Below are 18,523 nucleotides of genomic sequence, written 5' to 3'. Positions count from 1 at the left end.
CTGAAGGAGAACGACCTGTACTGGGTGTCCACGCTACTAGACCCCCGGTATAAGCAGAAAGTGGCGGAAATGTTACCGAATTACAACAAGTCGGAAAGGATGCAGCATTTGCAAAATAAATTAAAAAGTATGCTTTACACAGCGTATAAGGGTGATGTCACAGCACAACGGGAATATAACAGGGGGAGAGGTGGAAGTCATCCTCCTCCTCCTCCCACGACCACGCCGGCAAGGACAGGACGCTTTAAAGACGTGTTGTTGATGGAGGACATGCGGACCTTTTTAAGTCCTATGCATCGCCACAGCCCTTCGGGATCCACCCTCAGAGAGCGACTCGACCGACAGGTAGCAGACTACCTCGCCTTAACTGCAGATATCGACACTCTGAGGAGCGAGGAACCCCTTGACTACTGGGTGTGCAGGCTTGACCTGTGGCCTGAGCTATCCCAATTTGCGATAGAACTTCTGGCCTGCCCCGCTTCAAGTGTCCTGTCAGAAAGGACCTTCAGTGCAGCAGGAGGTATTGTCACTGAGAAGAGAAGTCGCCTAGGTCAAAAAAGTCTAGATTACCTCACCTTTATTAAGATGAATGAGGGATGGATCCCGAAGGGACTGACACTGGGCGATACATTCGCTTAAAAAAGGCCTGATGAGATGAGCTGCCTTGGGCTAAAAATGGTCCACACGCTGCTGTATTTTAGCTCTGAATGACGTTTGACTTGCGTGACTTATCCGCCACCAACTAGGGTTCAAGCCGCCATGTTTTAGGGCACTTTCTGCCTGTGAAACAAACATCAATTTTTCTGGCCGCTGCTACAGCAGCGGCTGCAACAATGCCAAATTTTTCAGGCATGTGTACATGCCTAATTTTTAGGCCCACTGGTGCAGCACTGTGGCTTCAAAAACCAAACCAAAAAAAAATACCAGTATACCAGTGGTCTAAGCATCTTGGCCTAAAAAGGGGAGGTGATTCAACAATTAAAAATCTCTGCCATTTACACGTCCACTGATAGGAGACGCGGAAGGTATTAAACTGATATGAACAATACTAAACTCACCACTCCTATCTGGTGGCACATTAGCTTGCCCGCGTAGTGCCCCAAATTTCAAGTAAGAGGACCGACCAAGCATCTTCTTCCATCTCCCTGTTACATAAATCAATGCCACATCCATAGAAATTGTAGAGAATATCCAGGATAGTTTTACAGGGCCAAATCATGTCGCCTGTTGAAAGAGGTGACCTTGCTCGGGTCCCAGGTGTGCGGTTCCTAAAATGGCTGCCATATACATGTCCACTGATAGGAGACGCGGAAGGTATTAAACTGATATGAACATTTACTAAACTCACCACTCCGAGTGCTGTTATTTATTTAATTTTTTTGTGGTGAGGCTTTACAGGACAGAGTGCTTCTCCACGGGACATGTTAACTCACAGGCAGCTGGCTCATCAAGGAACCAGAGCAGCTTGAACGAGGTGACCTTGCTCGGGTCCCAGGTGTGCGGTTCCTAAAATGGCTGCCATATACATGTCCACTGATAGGAGACGCGGAAGGTATTAAACTGATATGAACAATACTCCACTCCAATCAGTAGGTCCGTCCCATTGTGATTTATGCCCCCCCACCCACCGCGCAGGGATGGGGGCCGGGGGGGAGGAAAGTAGGCCCCCCCATTGTGATTTATGGCCCCCACCCACCGCGCAGGGGTGGGGGCCGAGGGGGGGAGGACAGTAGGTCCCCCCGTTGTGATTTATGGCCCCCACTCACCGCGCATGGGTTGGGGAGGACAGTAGCTCCCCCCAGTGTGTATCATGGGCTTTGAGGACAGGTGTCAATCCATACCTGCCAAGTGACCCTATGTAGGGGGAACAGTCCCTATTCTGCTCTGTGTCAGTGTGTATCATGGTCTCTGTGAATGGGGAACAGTCTCTATTCTGCTCTGTGTCAGTGTGTATCATGGTCTCTGTGGACAGGGAACAGTCTCTATTCTGCTCTGTGTCAGTGTGTATCAGGGGCTTTGAGGACAGGTGTCAATCCATACCTGCCAAGTGACCCTATGTAGGGGTAACAGTCCCTATTCTGCTCTGTGTCAGTGTGTATCATGGTCTCTGTGGACGGGGAACAGTCTCTATTCTGCTCTGTGTCAGTGTGTATCATGGTCTCTGTGGACGGGGAACAGTCTCTATTCTGCTCTGTGTCAGTGTGTATCATGGACTCTGTGGATGGCGAACAGTCTCTATTCTGCTCTGTGTCAGTGTGTATCAGGGGCTTTGAGGACAGGTGTCAATCCATACCTGCCAAGTGACCCTATGTAGGGGTAACAGTCCCTATTCTGCTCTGTGTCAGTGTGTATCATGGTCTCTGTGGACGGGGAACAGTCTCTATTCTGCTCTGTGTCAGTGTGTATCATGGTCTCTGTGGACGGGGAACAGTCTCTATTCTGCTCTGTGTCAGTGTGTATCATGGACTCTGTGGACGGGGAACAGTCTCTATTCTGCTCTGTGTCAGTGTGTATCAGGGGCTTTGAGGACAGGTGTCAATCCATACCTGCCAAGTGACCCTATGTAGGGGGAACAGTCCCTATTCTGCTCTGTGTCAGTGTGTATCATGGTCTCTGTGGACGGGGAACAGTCTCTATTCTGCTCTGTGTCAGTGTGTATCATGGTCTCTGTGGACGGTGAACAGTCTCTATTCTGCTCTGTGTCAGTGTGTATCATGGTCTCTGTGGACAGGGAACAGTCTCTATTCTGCTCTGTGTCAGTGTGTATCAGGGGCTTTGAGGACAGGTGTCAATCCATACCTGCCAAGTGACCCTATGTAGGGGGGACAGTCTCTATTCTGCTCTGTGTCAGTGTGTATCATGGTCTCTGTAGACGGGGAACAGTCTCTATTCTGCTCTGTGTCAGTGTGTATCATGGTCTCTGTGGACAGGGAACAGTCTCTATTCTGCTCTGTGTCAGTGTGTATCAGGGGCTTTGAGGACAGGTGTCAATCCATACCTGCCAAGTGACCCTATGTAGGGGGGACAGTCTCTAGTCTGCTATGTGTCAGTGTGTATCATGGTCTCTGTGGACAGGGAACAGTCTCTATTCTGCTCTGTGTCAGTGTGTATCAGGGGCTTTGAGGACAGGTGTCAATCCATACCTGCCAAGTGACCCTATGTAGGGGGGACAGTCTCAATTCTGCTCTGTGTCAGTGTGTATCATGGTCTCTGTGGACGGGGAACAGTCTCTATTCTGCTCTGTGTCAGTGTGTATCATGGTCTCTGTGGACAGGGAACAGTCTATATTCTGCTCTGTGTCAGTGTGTATCAGGGGCTTTGAGGACAGGTGTCAATCCATACCTGCCAAGTGACCCTATGTAGGGGGGACAGTCTCTATTCTGCTCTGTGTCAGTGTGTATCATGGTCTCTGTGGACGGGGAACAGTCTCTATTCTGCTCTGTGTCAGTGTGTATCATGGTCTCTGAGGACGGGGAACAGTCTCTATTCTGCTCTGTGTCAGTGTGTATCAGGGGCTTTGAGGACAGGTGTCAATGTTAGGTGATTTATGCCCTTTATGGATTAAAACCAGACTCTGCATCAACTATGTAATTTTCCATGGGAGTTTTGCCATGGATCCCCCTCCGGCATGCCACAGTCCAGGTGTTAGTCCCCTTGAAACAACTTTTCCATCACTTTTGTGGCCAGAAAGAGTCCCTGTTGGTTTTAAAATTCGCCTGCCCATTGAAGTCAATGGCGGTTCGCGCGGTTCGCCAGTTCGCGAACATTTGCGGAAGTTCGCGTTCGCCATTCGCGAACCGAAAATTTCGGGTTCGCGACAACACTACTCTGCAACCCAACATGACTCTAAAGCAGCAAGAGAGGGTTATTCCCCTGGGTTCACAGATCTCCTGCTTTATTTTGGTGGATAAGTTTGTTAATTAGAGCTCTGCATTGTGAAAAAAATTCAGTTTGGCCAAATCAATAAGTCTGAAAAAAAACATTCATGTCTGTCGATTTGGGACTCATTCATGTGGCTTTAGTTTTTGGGCAAATTTCCTTAATGTAATAATTTCAGGAAAAAACTATTTGGATGAACCAACAGGCGTGAAAATGGGCCAATCAGTGTACTGCAAAATATATAAATAATATAAATACAGGCACATTTTATCACCATTTGTTTTTGCAGATCAAGGTTTAAATTTAATATTTTTGGATAAGCTTCTGAAATTATTTAATATTTTTGCATAAACATTTTAAATTATTTTATATCTTTTTTTTTTATAGTTTTTAAAAGAATTTTAAATGTTTATCCAAAATATTAAATAATTTGGAAAGCTTATCCAAAAATATTAAACCCATGTGAGAAGAAAATAATCAAAAAAGGGGAAAAAAATGAGGAGCATTACAAATTCTAATTTTATATATTATATATTTATTAAATATAAAATAGTTTTTTTGGGGGGGGGGTTTACCGCTCCTTTTTTTCTCTCTATTGGTCAATTCGTACTTGATCTTTTTCATAAACTCAACATTTAGTGACTGTCCACTAATCCAATCATCTTTTTTTTCCCCTCAATTATCTTTTTTTTGTGCCTTGGGCTGTTTGACTGTTTGGTTTGTAATGATTCATCCATATAGAATTTTAGAGTTATGGAGCTTGGAAGCACTGATGATTGCACAAAATGTGCACAAATCGCAAATTCACTTCAAACTGAATGCACAAGTCTAGTGTAAACGGATTTCGTCTATATGCTGGTGATCTGCATATTCACAGGGTATCCCTAAGTCTAAGGGTCTCCTTAAGTCTAAAAGGTCAATCCAAATAGGGACGTCTTGCTCAGAGTAGGTACATGGGAATCAGTAATGCGTCATGAGCAGTTATCATCAACATTTGGGCTAGAAGTTTTTCGCCCTAAAGAGGGTGTCTGTCAGAAAACTGTAATACCTTTTGGGGGGGAGGGGTCAGCCTTAAAAATAAATTGAAAAGCTTCCTTATGTAATGGCATATGTTGTGTACAAAATAGGGAAAACTATTATGTTTTTCTGTTGATTTCTGATGACTATACCTTGCTTTGAGCCCCCACTAGATCACCAAATATTCGGACCACATGACACCTGGTACTGGTACTCCACTGACAACTGCACACTGCTCAAAATCTATTGTGATGTCAGTGTTCCAGGCACATCCCATCGAGAACAAAATAAAATATTTTATCCAGGGATTTTTGTTTTTTTGTCAGAAAAGAGAGGTTGTACATTTAATAATGGAGAACAAAAAATACGAAATGGCTCTTAGACAGCCTTCACTATTTATTAAACCAGCTTAAATATCATTGGACAGAGTGGGAAGATACTGCGAGAAAAACATACCGTTTGTAAATTTGGACTCATAAACCATACTATATATTTTCTGTTGTTATATCTTGTTATAATTATTTGTATCAATATATCCAAATTACCATTTTATGTTTTGATATATAAGCATATAAATAATGTATGGTTATACCATTTAGGTTGAACTTACCTTCCCGTTTTTCCCTCTTCCCTGTTTTTTTACTTATTTATTTATTTAATTATTATTATTTTTATTGTTATTATTGTTTGTCAAAAAAAAATTGTAAAAATGATTTCATAAAAATCATTTTAAAAGAACTCTTAATATAAACAGTCACAGAAACTCCATTTAGTTTACAACCAATCTGTACAGATTTTGTCTATGTATAACAAGTTGGTGCAATTTCTATTCTTGCAAATCTTCTTGTCCCCTCTTGACTTTTGCTCATTGTTTATGGTTTAATGGGGATATTAATTACCACTTTCTCACTGTATCTACAAGTTCCACCCAAACCGATGTGTTTTTTTTTTCAGAAAAGGAGTTTACTGGAATCCTGAGTTGGATTGTACTTTACCCAGTAGAAGAGGAGAAAGGTCAGATAAACATCATTTGCGGAGGCGTGAGCCATAAACCAGGAGTAGGTCAATGAGTAGATTGTACTAATGGGATGAAACTAATCCTGAACAGTTATCTGTGTTAAAGGTGTCATCTCAACTGCAGCCTACATGTGTTCAGTGCTATGGTACAATGAATCCAATGATGGATGTAAATCAGTCGATAATTCCCCTACAGCCCACTGTAAGTAGAACTGTGATCGGAGTATCGCTTAGTTGGTTAAGGTGCCACCTATAGGACCTGTTTAAAAGCTTCTTGGTTGTAAGTTAGAACAAATCTTTTAGATAATATATGTATTAGAGAGAGAAACACTTTTAGGGTTATTTACTAAAGTGAGAATTGCCCGGAACTCAAAATTGTCGAACACCACGAGCGTATTAGGCCCTACCCATAGAAAAGCATTGTTGCAATGCTTTCCACTGGGGATTTGACTGACACTGGATGTTCTCATGCAGAGTGGGAGGACATCCAGGGCCAGCGACCAAAAGTCGCCTAACCACCTCAATGAGCTGAAGAGGTCTTGCTGCCTATAGTGTCACTTTCATATATACACTACATTGCCTTTTAATCAATCCCCATACAAGTGACAGATTAGGTAACAAAAAAGGTAACAGGTATAGAGAAAGGGGGAAAAAAGGTAAAATTAAATACTGACTGTTTTCATTTTTTTAAATAACCTTTATTTATAATATATATTACATTTACCAGGTGGAACCCAATGCATTAGCTCTTTCTTACTTTATTGTACTGCTGTGATGGTTAATACTATGGAAGCGGTCGAATTCGGAGCTGAGTCCAGTCCCTGAGCGAATGTCGGCAATGAGGGTTGCAGGGAAACTGTGGCAGTCCGGTTGCCCTGTCTGTATTACTATATGAAAAAATAAACATTTCCAAAGTGAGCTAAGAGTTTATTATCTAAACCAACGTTCCTTGGAAAGCTGGAGATTCCTTTATTTGGACTTAATGCTACTTAGCTCTGCCAGCAGGCACTTACTTATACACAAAAGCTGACAACGCAAACAGAGAAGATTAACTACACCCCAGACTTGTGCAATTTAAAATTCACACGGAGAATTGGAGACAGGCAAAGTGGTAAGTGCGATACCAGCTTGATCCTGAACAATGCATGGGTGCGGTATTGGAATCTGGAGAACAGTGGACGTGTCCTTGGTCACAGATACAGCATCAAAGACTTACTCTTCATTCACCAGTTGAGGGGAAAGGGCATTAGATGGATTTCTCTCTGTTTACTATCTGAGCCTCTGTGATAAGACAACAGTGTATTGCTTTTCCTTTGATGTATATTTTGGAAGTTGCCCTCTAAGCTACAGAAGACTTTCTTTAACTCTTTGAGGGCCATGGGGGCATTTCTCAACCCACTTCCTAAACAGTGTGTTGACGCACGTTGGTAAGAATACTGCCACATGTAAAACAAATTAGTTGATTTATAAAAAAAACTATAGCTAAGCCAATTTGATTGTGTTCCAGTATTCACATCCATTTAAGTACATATGTGCAAGTTAGGGCGCTTACAGTTGTTCAACCATTCAACCTCAACTGCCTCAAAGAGTTAACTCCATGGGATTTTACTAAACACAAGCAAGTTTATTCCCTAAACACTGGATTCTAGCCAGCTGAAATTCACATGTCATAATTTGGGCAAAAAGTGTTGAGTTGGAAAAATGTCTCTAAATCACACTTTGGCTATTTTAGCCTCAAATGTCTAGCTAGTAACTTGTAATTTAGTAAATAGACCCTTATCTGTTGCCCCAATTCAGCTCCACTTTTGCACTTCCACAAAGATCATCCAAGGCTGTTTAACTATAGAGGGCAATGATATGTTGTCAGCAAAGGAGGTAGGTTATCCCATATCTCATTACTCATTAAATCCGAAATGGCGATGGTTTGATAATATGCAAACAGAACCTCCACATTATCTCTGTGGTAGCTGAGGGGCCAGGATTTGGGTACCGGAGGAGAGCCCAAGTTTTTTTTCAAGCAGCTCGTTAACTGTTGGCAAAGGGATTGCTAGGTTCTAAAAATCTGTGGCTCACGCCCAAAGGAAAACTTGATGACCTTCATGACATATATGTGTCTCTCTATGTTATGTCTCCTCCTCTTCATCCATGAACAGGGCCAGTGCAAGGATATTTGCTGCCCTAGGCAAACAAAAATTTGCCGCCCCCCATATGCTCTGCCCACCATGTGACATCACAATACCCCACCCATATGATCTGCCATATGGGCCAACATACAGTGTCTTTTACCTGAAAAGGAAGTGTGTTTACAGCAAAAAGCCTGCAGGGACAGGCTATAGACACCAGAACCACTACATTAAGCTGCAGTGGTTCTGGGGACTATAGTGTCCCTTTAATGTGAGGTAAATTAGAGATTAGTGCCACTAATAATATACTGGTTTGCCTACTTACAACCAGATGAGGACAATAGGATGATGATTCAGGCTGCAGTCTGTCTCCACTGGTCTGGTGTTAAAACAGGTTCTCTGGCTCTCTTGTAACAGTGCTCACAAAAATCAATTTTTGGGGGGCCCCTTACACAGATCACAGTATGGGCCCAGTGCCTGACCGTGAGTATACCTACAAGGCCCGCCGATAAACCTTATGCCTACAAGGCCCACCCATGAGTTCTCTCACAGGGAGTGGAGTGTATGTGTGTAGGGGATGTGTTATGTGTTATTGTTGAGGATTTAATGTGTGTGTGTTCTTATGGAATGTAGTGTATAGGAATACCAGTTTGTGTACGGGATGTGCTGTGTGTGTGTGTATAGGGGATGCAGTGTAATTGCGTGTAAGGGATAGAAAGCAGTGTGTGTTTGTGTGTAAGGTATGCATTGTGTGAATCTATGTTTGCATGTGTAAGGGATGCAAGGTGTGTGTGTGTGTGTGTGATGAATTGTGTGTGTAGTGAGGGATGCCTTGTGTGTATGTAAGGGATGAATTACGTGTAAGTGTGAATGTGTAAGGGAAGCATGGTGTGTTTCTGTGTGTGTAGGATTCACTGTATGTTTCGGTGTGTGTGTGTGTGTGTAGGGATGCATTGTGAGTTTGTGTATGTGTAAGGATGCATTGTGTATGTGTGTAGTGTGAAAGAGAGGGGTTGTGGGGGTAGGATAGGGGCTGAGAGGAGAACAGCTCTTTATTTTTATTTTTATATTTATTTTGTTAATATAATTATTTTGTATATTTTTTCTCTTCTCTTTTACCCCTTCCTCAGACTCTCTGTGTGTCTTACACTCTTCCCATCCCTTAATGATCTCTTTCACTCCTCCCCCCGTCCCTTAGCGGTCAAATCTCCTCCCCCTGTCCCTTAGTGGTCTCCTCTTCTCCCCCTGTCCCTTAGTGGTCTCCCATCCTGTCCCTGAGAACTCTCCCCTTCCCTCCTAGTTCCTTAGTGCTCTCCCATCCCCTCCTGTCCCTTACTGCTCCCCCTGCTTCCCTGTTCCTTAGTGATCTCCCCCCCTTTCCCTTAGAGTTCTCCCCCCTCCCCTGTCCCTTAGTGGTTTCTCCTCTTCCCCCCCCCCTCCCCCTGGTGGTCTCTCTCCCCTGATGGTCTCTCCCCCCGTCTCCTGGTGGTCTCTCTCCCCCTTCCTCTCATGGTGGTCTCTCTCTCCCCCCTCCCCTGGTGGTCTCTCCCTCCCCCATCCCTGGTGCCCCCCTTTCCTCTAGTGGTCTCACTCCCCCCCCCCCCTCTACTGGCGGTCTTTCCCTCTCCCCCCATCTCTGGTGGTCTCTCCCTCTCTCCCCTCCCCTGGTGGTCCTTCTCCCCCCTCTTCTCTGGTGGTCTCACTCCCCTCCCTCTCCTGGTGGCCCCCCCCTCCCTGGTGCTCTTTCTCTTCCCCCCTCCCCTGGTGGTCTCTCTCTTCCCCCCACCCCTGGTAGTCTCTTTCCCCATCTGCCTGGTGGTCTCTCTTTCCCCTCTCTTTCTCTCTCTCCCACTCCCCAGGTGGTCTCTGTCTCCCATCCCACCTGCCCTGTTGATCTCCCTCCCTGTCCTGGTGGTCTCTCTCTCACTCCCCCCCCCCCCCCCCCCCCAATGGCATAAAAATTAAGAAATACAAAAATAACTTAAAAAGGTGCTCTAAGCCCTTCAACGTTTAAAGGCTTTTGTCAAATGAAGAACATGTTTTGCAATGTGTTGTTTTTCCCTGTGGCACGCAACCAGTTAAAAGTATATCTAGTTATTCTCTCATAACGTAAGGGCTAATCCGGTGTCTTCCGCTTGTCATTAATGCGGTGGGGGTGGTAATGTGGGCCAAATTGCTTTTTTACATCCTATGCACTTTCTCATCCGATCTGAGGTCTCATTGTAAGAAAGAGGATCTAGAAGACTTTTAAACAATTGCACTCGTTCTTTTCAGTCGAGGCCAACCAAGGACAAAGGGAAAAATGATCCCACATCTTTTGCCTGGCGGTGCATAGTTTGTTAAGTCCTATTGAACGATATATCTTACAGATGTTTTATATCTACAAAGTCAAATGGGGTATACATTTTTATTTTGGCATCTATAATTACCAGATTTTCTATTTACATGATGTCAAGTCATGATTTTATTAATGACACGGAGCCTAATATTAGGCTGCACTCTTTATTTAATTCCCTCAGCCTTTAAAGAAAACATATTTGAAAAACACAATATAATGCACTAAACAGGTTTAGAAAACCATCATGTGGCCTAGAAAACGGGGCACCAATTAGGTAACTGCAAACAGTATAAAAGGTTAGTCCTCTAACATCACATCCTACTTCTTGACTCCCGAAGAAATGATCCTAACTGGATGTTGACACAAATCATGCCATTAACCAGAAACAATAAGGAAAATAGCAAACAGAGCCAACTGAAACATGTAGGCAACCCACCACACGAATAATGAAATCAAACAAGATTATCAAGTTGAAATCAAAGTAAATAGTATGGTAATATCGAGTAATATATCTTCCAAACATCAGTTGATAATATTACAAGGTAACAAAATATGAATCATGAAATGACGTTACGCTTCATAGAAAATATCCAAATAAGGAAACATATTTCACTAAATCAGACCACAGAAAACAGTACACTTACAATTCTTGAGAGTGAAACTTACCACCAATTATAGAGAAAAATAAATAAATAAGGGAGCTCAAAATAAAAACCACCTGGGAAAGCGGCAAATGTGGAAACCCAGGTTTTGAAGTAATTGGTAGCCACGCCCCCAAAACTTTCTCATTCTAACGTTTTGGCAGGCCGTAATGTCATCAGCATCATGATGTCGACGCGCACGTGCCATGTCATAAAAAGGGGCGAGACTATGGCGGCTGGCACAAGAATCGCTGGAAACCTTAGGAAGACTTCTGGACAGGTCCCCAATCTCCTGCAAAATGACATCAGCCTGTGGCACAGGCATCTAGATAGATTAAAAGCCGAACACTCCTGCTCTGAAGAAACCCGACCACCGGTTTCATGAGCTTCGTGAAGCAGACAACAGACCAAAAGGGAAGCAACAGAACCACCATTTCAGATTCTACCATGTAAACTGGAGGTAGTCCTGGTGATCTTCAACTATGAGTACTATCAGATAAGCATCCTTTAGGTCTAGTTTGACCATCTAGTCCACCAGTAGAAGTAGATCTCGAAGACAGAAGACACCTTTCATCTTGAAATGATGGTAAGTGACAAAAGTATTAAGGGGTTTGAGATTGATAACTGGGTGAACAAATCTCTTTCAAGGTCTACAATCTCTTTGAACACTAGATCTCTGTCTAGGGGGGACAAAATAATCTCTCTGGGAAGAGAGTGTTGCACAGGTAATGCCACAAATTCTATATGATATGATAACCCTTTATAGTTGGGAGTACACATTTGTCTGATGTAATAAGAGGACACATATTGGAAAAAGGAGTCTGTTTTAGAACGTTTGTTTGTGCTTTGTCCAGGGGAAGTAAATGTGCGCATGAAAGTGCCTAATTTTTTTACGGAGGAGTCCCCCCCCCCCCCAAAAAAAAGCTCTTAGTGAAAGTCCTTGGTTCCTTGAGGGCCAGGTTCACTAAATTTAGTTTGATTTTGAGCAGAAAAGCTTTACAATATTTAGTGGCGAGTGCCATATTAGTGCTACCTAGAAGACAAACAGCACGCTGGATCCATCCAAAGACCATCACGGGGTCCAGCATCATTTTTGCCAGGTGGTCCCAAGGTATCCAGTAATTTATCCTGGCATTTGCGCAAGGAATAGTCTAGAGATTAGTGACTGTGGGGTAGCATCATTATAAGACTACATCAAAAGAGCACAAGCAGTATTAGTCAGTACAACACATGCTTAGGCTGAGGATTGTAGTATGAGATCAAAGACACTGGCAATTAGTTAAATCACAGACAAAAAGACACTTTGACTGCTAACTATATCCACAAACAGATCAACAGTTATGAGCCAATAGTTTTCCTAGTTCCCCAAAGGCAGTAATTAACCTATACAAACCCAAGAGGAATATACCCACCTAACCATGTTTGAGTGGAGTATAACACAATAGCCGAGCGGGAGAGAAGGGACCATCAGCCATCACTTACCCGATGAGAGGGAGAGGAATGGGCATTCCAGGCGGTATGAAGAAAAATGCAAACCATGCATGTGCGAGTTGGCATGGCTCCAGCAAGATGGCCACCATCTTTAAGATGCACTATTATGCAAGGTTCCATCAAGATGAACACCGCGCCATAAAGTTTGCTGCTGTGTGGATGGCTTCACCATAATGGCCGCCCTGCTTGCGGGCCCTCTGACAGCTCACCAACTGGAACCTTTAGGGAGGCCAAGAGGACCTAAATGAAAGGTAACTGTGCTCTCAGGGCACCCAGGTTAAAACACAAAAAGGGAAGGGGGTAGTAAGACATGCATAACCTAAACAGTATTAAAGGAATTGTCTGAGTGCCAGGTCCATCTAGGATTAACCCTTTCTGCTGTAAACATAGCAGTTTCAGAGAAACTGCTAGGTTTACATATGGGTTAATTCAGCCTCTAGTGGCTGTCTCATTGACAGCCGCTAGAGGCGCTTCCGCGCTTCTCACTGTGATTTTCACCATGAGAAGAGGCCAGTGTCCAAAGGAAAGCATTGAGAATGCTTTCCAATGGACTGACTGAATGCGCGCGCAGCTCCTGCCGCGCATCCGCATTCAGCCAATGACAGGGAAAGGAGGAGGAGAGTCCCCAGCGCCGAGGGAGCCCGGCGCTGGAAAAAAAGTAAGGGATTATGAAAACTGCAATAGTTACACTTGCAGGGTTAAGGGTAGTGAGACTCGGCACCCAGACCACTCCAATGGGCAGAAGTGGTCTGGGTGCCTGGAGTATCCCCTTAATAAAATCTTACATTATATCGTTATGTGTTACTTTTTTATGTTTTCAAATTCAAGATTTTCCTAGTCTTGACGTCAGAAAATATAGATTTTATTAAAGACAGGAGGCGAGTATTATGCATTAACTTTCTTTACTTAACTCCAGCAGCAAAGACATTTTTTCAATAAAGTTTAGTGAATAAAAAAAGGTAAAACAACAGAGTAACTGAAATGGAACGTTGGTAGCCAATCAGCATCCAACATAGTCCATATAGTGAATGATCCCCAATATTCTCCCTCTTTCGAGCTGCGAATGTAGAAGAAGTGTCTAGTAGAGTAACTCCAAGGATAGAATGATGAAACTCCAAACAGGATTAAGCTGAAATATAAATAACAGGGTGGGTTAATGGGAGGGATAATACTCGCCTCCTGTCTTTAATAAAATCTATATTTTCTGACGTCAAGACTAGGAAAATCTTGAATTTTATAACAAGACAGGAGGCTCGTATTATGCATGTTCAAAGCTTTGTAGTCATAATATAACATACATCAGAAGTTATTACAATATTATTTTTGAAACATGCTGGCTAGGTCTAAAATAAAACAGTTTAAATGTAGATTCTGAAGACCAATCTGGCGTTTTAATAGATCTGATAAAGAGCCTCCTGCTTGAAACACTTTAGTAGTCATATCTCCTCTTGATGAGTGAGCTCCAAACATTGAAATATTAATATCTGCCATAGACATGGTTTGTCGTACCCATCTAGCTAAAGATGTAGAGGAGACAGGTAGAAAAGGTTTACGAAAGGAGATTAGTAATTGTGAGAAATTAGAATTTCGAATCAAAGAGGTTTTAAACTCATATGTTTGAAGACAACTGACAACACATAGAAGAGGATGGGCAGAAAATGAAGGATAGAATACAGAACGGAGATTAGTTTTGGTACGTCTAACAATAGAAAATTTAACACCATCAGGAGTATATTGTCTATTATTTAAGTCTAAAGCCTTAACGTCAGAAACTCTTTTGAAAGAGATGAGACATAGTAAAGTGGTAAGCTTAAACGAAAGCAATTTTAAGGATAATGAATCATTGGCCCCCCATGATTCTATCAACTATCAACTATACTTAGGGCATGGAGGACGTTTAAATCTGATACCCTTCATAAGTCTGCAGACTAGAGGATGTTTACCCACAGGGAAAAATTCAATAGGGTCGTGATTCGCTGAGATAGCGGGTCTATAGATATTAATGGTGCGATAAGTTTTCCCTGAGTCAAAAGAGGCTGACAAAAAATTTAGAATGTTTGCTAAATCTGAATGTATGGGATCCACTGCCCGTTCCATGCACCAATTAAGCCAAATTTTCCAGGCTGATCTGTAATTTGCACGGGTTCCCGGTGCCCATGCTTCTGATAGAATGTTTTTAGTAGTGTTTGGAAATTCACTATGAGATTCGAGTGACCCGAAATAAGGGATGCAATCAGGGGTAGTTGGCCCGACAGTACTAGAGGATGACAATTTCCCTCTGGGTCGCGAAGAGAATCCCGACGCATCTGTATGAGTCGAGGGTAGTCTATCAGCATGCTGAGAAGCTGAGGGAACCATGGTTGTGATGGCCAGACAGGGGTTATAATCACTAAGGTCGAATTCTGGGACCATGCTTTCAGAAGTACCCGGGATATCATTGTAAATGGGGGGAAAGCATAATTGACCCCTTCCTTCCAACATTGGAGGAAAGCATCTTGATCTACTGTTTCTGGATCCGGCCACCAACTGAAAAATGTTTCCAATTGGCGATTGAGCCGTGATGCAAAGAGGTCGTATTGAAATGGACCCCACAGAGCAAGTATTCGTTGGAAGATGTTGGGATCCAACATCCAGTCGCTGTAATCCACTACAAAGCGGGAATTCCAATCTGCTATTGTATTGGAAAGGCCGGGAAGGTATTCGTCTCGTAACGTTATGTTTCGATCGAGGCAAAAATGCCATAATTCTTTGGCAATGTCGGCCAGTTGCTTGGATTTTGTACCTCCTAAGCGATTTATATATTGGACTGCTGATATGTTGTCCATCTTGAGAAGTATACAACAATGGGATTTGTGTTTCGCAAAACTGCGTAGAGCGAAAAACCCTGCCATGAGTTCCAGGCAGTTTATATGCATATTCGTCTTTTCTAGAGACCATTTGCCTCCTGTGGAATTGCCTCCACAATGAGCTCCCCAGCCTAAACGACTTGCGTCGGATTCTATAGTTAGGTCTGGGAATGACGTGAAGATGGCTTTCCCGTTCCAAATTTGAACGTGATCTAACCACCAGGAAAGTTCTATTCTTGTCTCTGAAGTTAGAGAAATCTCGTCTGAATAAAGGAGGCCATTGTTTAGATGTTCTATTTTCAATCTTTGAAGAGCCCGATAGTGAAGAGGGGCTGGAAAGATAGCCTGGATCGAGGCTGATAAAAGTCCTACAATCCTTGCTAACGACCTGATGGAAATTAATTCCTTCTTTAGAACTGACCTGATCTCTTTTCTAATTGTTTTCAACTTCCGTGATGGAAGGCTGAGAGTGGCTAAATTGGAATTTACTAGAAATCCTAAAAATTCTATCTCCTGAGAGGGAGTTAAAATCGATTTTTCGTAATTTATTACAAAGCCAAGGCTTGTTAACAGATTCAATGTCCATTGAGAATGTAGTTGAAGAGTTTGCACACTCTGTGACATAATCAGTATGTCGTCTAGATATATTATCATTCTTATTCCCCTGCTTCGAAGTAGGGATATTACTGGTTTCAGTAATTTGGTGAAACACCAAGGTGCCGAGGATAAACCAAATGGCAATGATTTGAATTGCCATTTCTTCCCTTGCCATAGGAATTGTAAATATTTCTGACATGAATGGTGGATACCAACTAATGCAAACACCTTCTTGCATACCAATGAACCCACTCCCCTTCTATATGCTGATTCACCCATATTTTACCAAAGCTGTTCACTTTGTAGATTTGGATGATCTAGCTGCAGCAGAAGAAGCATTGAGGTCCAGGAGATTTTGGGAACCTGACCTTTCATGGTACAACTATGGAGTCCTCGTGCTTCTGGACATATCATGAACCCAAGTGAAGTGAAGAAAAACTGTCTGGAAGCTTTAACATGAGAACTTTGCTTAGCTCTTTGGTGAGAGCATCAGCTGATCTTCTGCTGCCAATTAACTTAGCTCTGCACTGCAGGCGTTAGGTCAGGAAAGATAACTGACGTTCCTGTTGAGGAACTTGCAGCTCTCTGGTGTTTGTTGTGAATGAGCCAGGGGGTGGCACCCAGTAATGAAAACAGTTTTAATACTTACAATAGGGATAGGGAGCAAGGCCACTCAAGGCACCAGAAGACTGCAGTGGTTATGGTGCTTGGAGTATCCTTTTAACATCCTACAGGGCCCCTGGTAGTTTATCAGGCTGGTATCCCTCTTTGCTCTTCGTATAGGGGTGGTGAATGCTGATTAGCTTGGTCAACATATCTAACCCATGGCAACAAAGTGGAAACCACCTTCACATAGTGAACCTGGAACCATTTTCAATTTAGCAGATCTATTGCTTGTGGTTAGTGGGTATACTACTGTTCTGTCACTTTGATTATCTAACCCATGGGCCTTTAGGTTGCCATATTGTGAACCACCCCATGCTTGCCAAGAACATGGCTATATAATAATTTATATTCTTCATCATAATATAAAGTGGACTGCACATTTCTCTAAAATACGGCATTACCCCCAAAAAAATTGTTCCCAAAGATTGTGGGACAGAAGGCAACCTGAAGCCAAAATAAAACCAAAGTGAGGGGTAAATTGATGGGTAGCATTATTAGGTAATATTGTTTACAGAGAGAATTGTATTTTTATGGAATATCAATAATGTTAGAGACTATTGAGCATAGCATTCCAAGAAAACTTACGTTAAAGATATGTTAAAACAATCTGCAACAAATCTTGTGCATACTATATTGGCCAGTCTCCTTCACGCGACATCAAATCATGGTTATATCTTTGTATATTGTAAACTAAAATGTTAACCTTTGTGTGCTATTTTATTTTTATTTTTTTTCAAAAAGTCTGAGAAGCATGATTCAGTTTGATATATAACGGAAGATGGTATGTTTTCATGGCATCAAACATTGTGTTTTATGCGGCCATTCTCATCTTACTGATGATGTGCAGAGATGTGACAGAGTGATGTCAACAAGTCACGCTGCTATGAGTATCTGATTCATGCTGTGTGCTGCCTGTACAGTGTGTGGTTTGTCAATTTTCATAGTAATGCAGCTATGTGCACGTCACCCTGCGTACATCACTTGTTATCTTAGCCAAAAGCATCATGCTGGGAGAAACATTCAGTTCCAAGATGTTCTTACATGTTCCATAATGTATATCCTGAACCATGGACATAGTAGGTGACAACAATTGATAATGTGATTAAAAATAGATGTCCAGACTATGTGTTTTGCCCTTCATAGGGATTTCTCAAAGGGTAATGAGTGGCAGTCAGTGGAGTTTTAGTCATGTGTTTTGGATATTACCACTTCCAGACATGTAAGCAAATAGGAGATGTATCCTATCCTCACATGGCAGCTTGACATTGAATTAATGTGCTACGTTAAGACTGAATGGAAATTTTAACTGCATATATTTAAAAAAAATATGCTTCTCCAGTATCCAATCAGATCTGTAATCTTGGATGTTCTGTATATAGGTCCCTAATGCGGCTTACTAACATTTTCAGTCCATTTTCAAACTAGACCAGAAAGATGGTTGCATCAGAGCAGGAATCACTATAAAGTGACCACCTAGGTCCCATAGGTTAAACTAGGACCCTAGAAACATGAATTTGTTTGCCCCATTTACATTCCCTATATGAAGAATAATTGGGGGAGGGTGGGGCGATAACTTGTTTAGGGCCATGTTGAATCCTAATCCTTCTCTGTGTTTTAAGTGATTTCATGGCCTACTGACAGTCATTAATTTATCTTTTAGAACTACGTAAGTTACTACGGGTCTTGTTCCTGAGATATACACTCATGCACATCACTAATTTAGAGGAAATTTAATTGAATTAAATAATTAAAGGGGCACTCCACATCTCAAAAGCACTTCAGTTTGCTAAAGTGCTTTATGTGTGTGTCCTCTTTTTTTTTTTTTTTCATTTAAAAAAAAGTTCAGATTTAAATAAATATTGACTCTTTTAGAAATTAACCTTGTTACAACCCCAGGTTGTTAATCAG

At 42.4% G+C, this 18,523-nt stretch overlaps 1 long non-coding RNA gene across 1 annotated transcript in view; it reads left to right on the top strand.

The window, feature by feature from the left end:
- The first annotated feature begins 5,959 nt into the window (after positions 1-5,959).
- LOC134568839 (uncharacterized) overlaps positions 5,960-18,523 on the top strand; it is a 104,359-nt gene continuing 91,795 nt past the window's right edge. Inside the window, exons 1-2 of the long non-coding RNA XR_010084062.1 lie at positions 5,960-6,115; positions 6,641-7,021. This is a non-coding gene — a long non-coding RNA (uncharacterized LOC134568839). The remainder of the gene's footprint in view (positions 6,116-6,640; positions 7,022-18,523) is intronic.

The sequence above is a fragment of the Pelobates fuscus genome, chromosome 7 (genome assembly GCF_036172605.1).
Source record: "Pelobates fuscus isolate aPelFus1 chromosome 7, aPelFus1.pri, whole genome shotgun sequence".
In the NCBI taxonomy this organism is placed as follows: Eukaryota; Metazoa; Chordata; class Amphibia; order Anura; family Pelobatidae; genus Pelobates; species Pelobates fuscus.
Note: the sequence above shows the minus strand (reverse complement) of the source record. Positions and strands in the feature narration are given on the sequence as shown.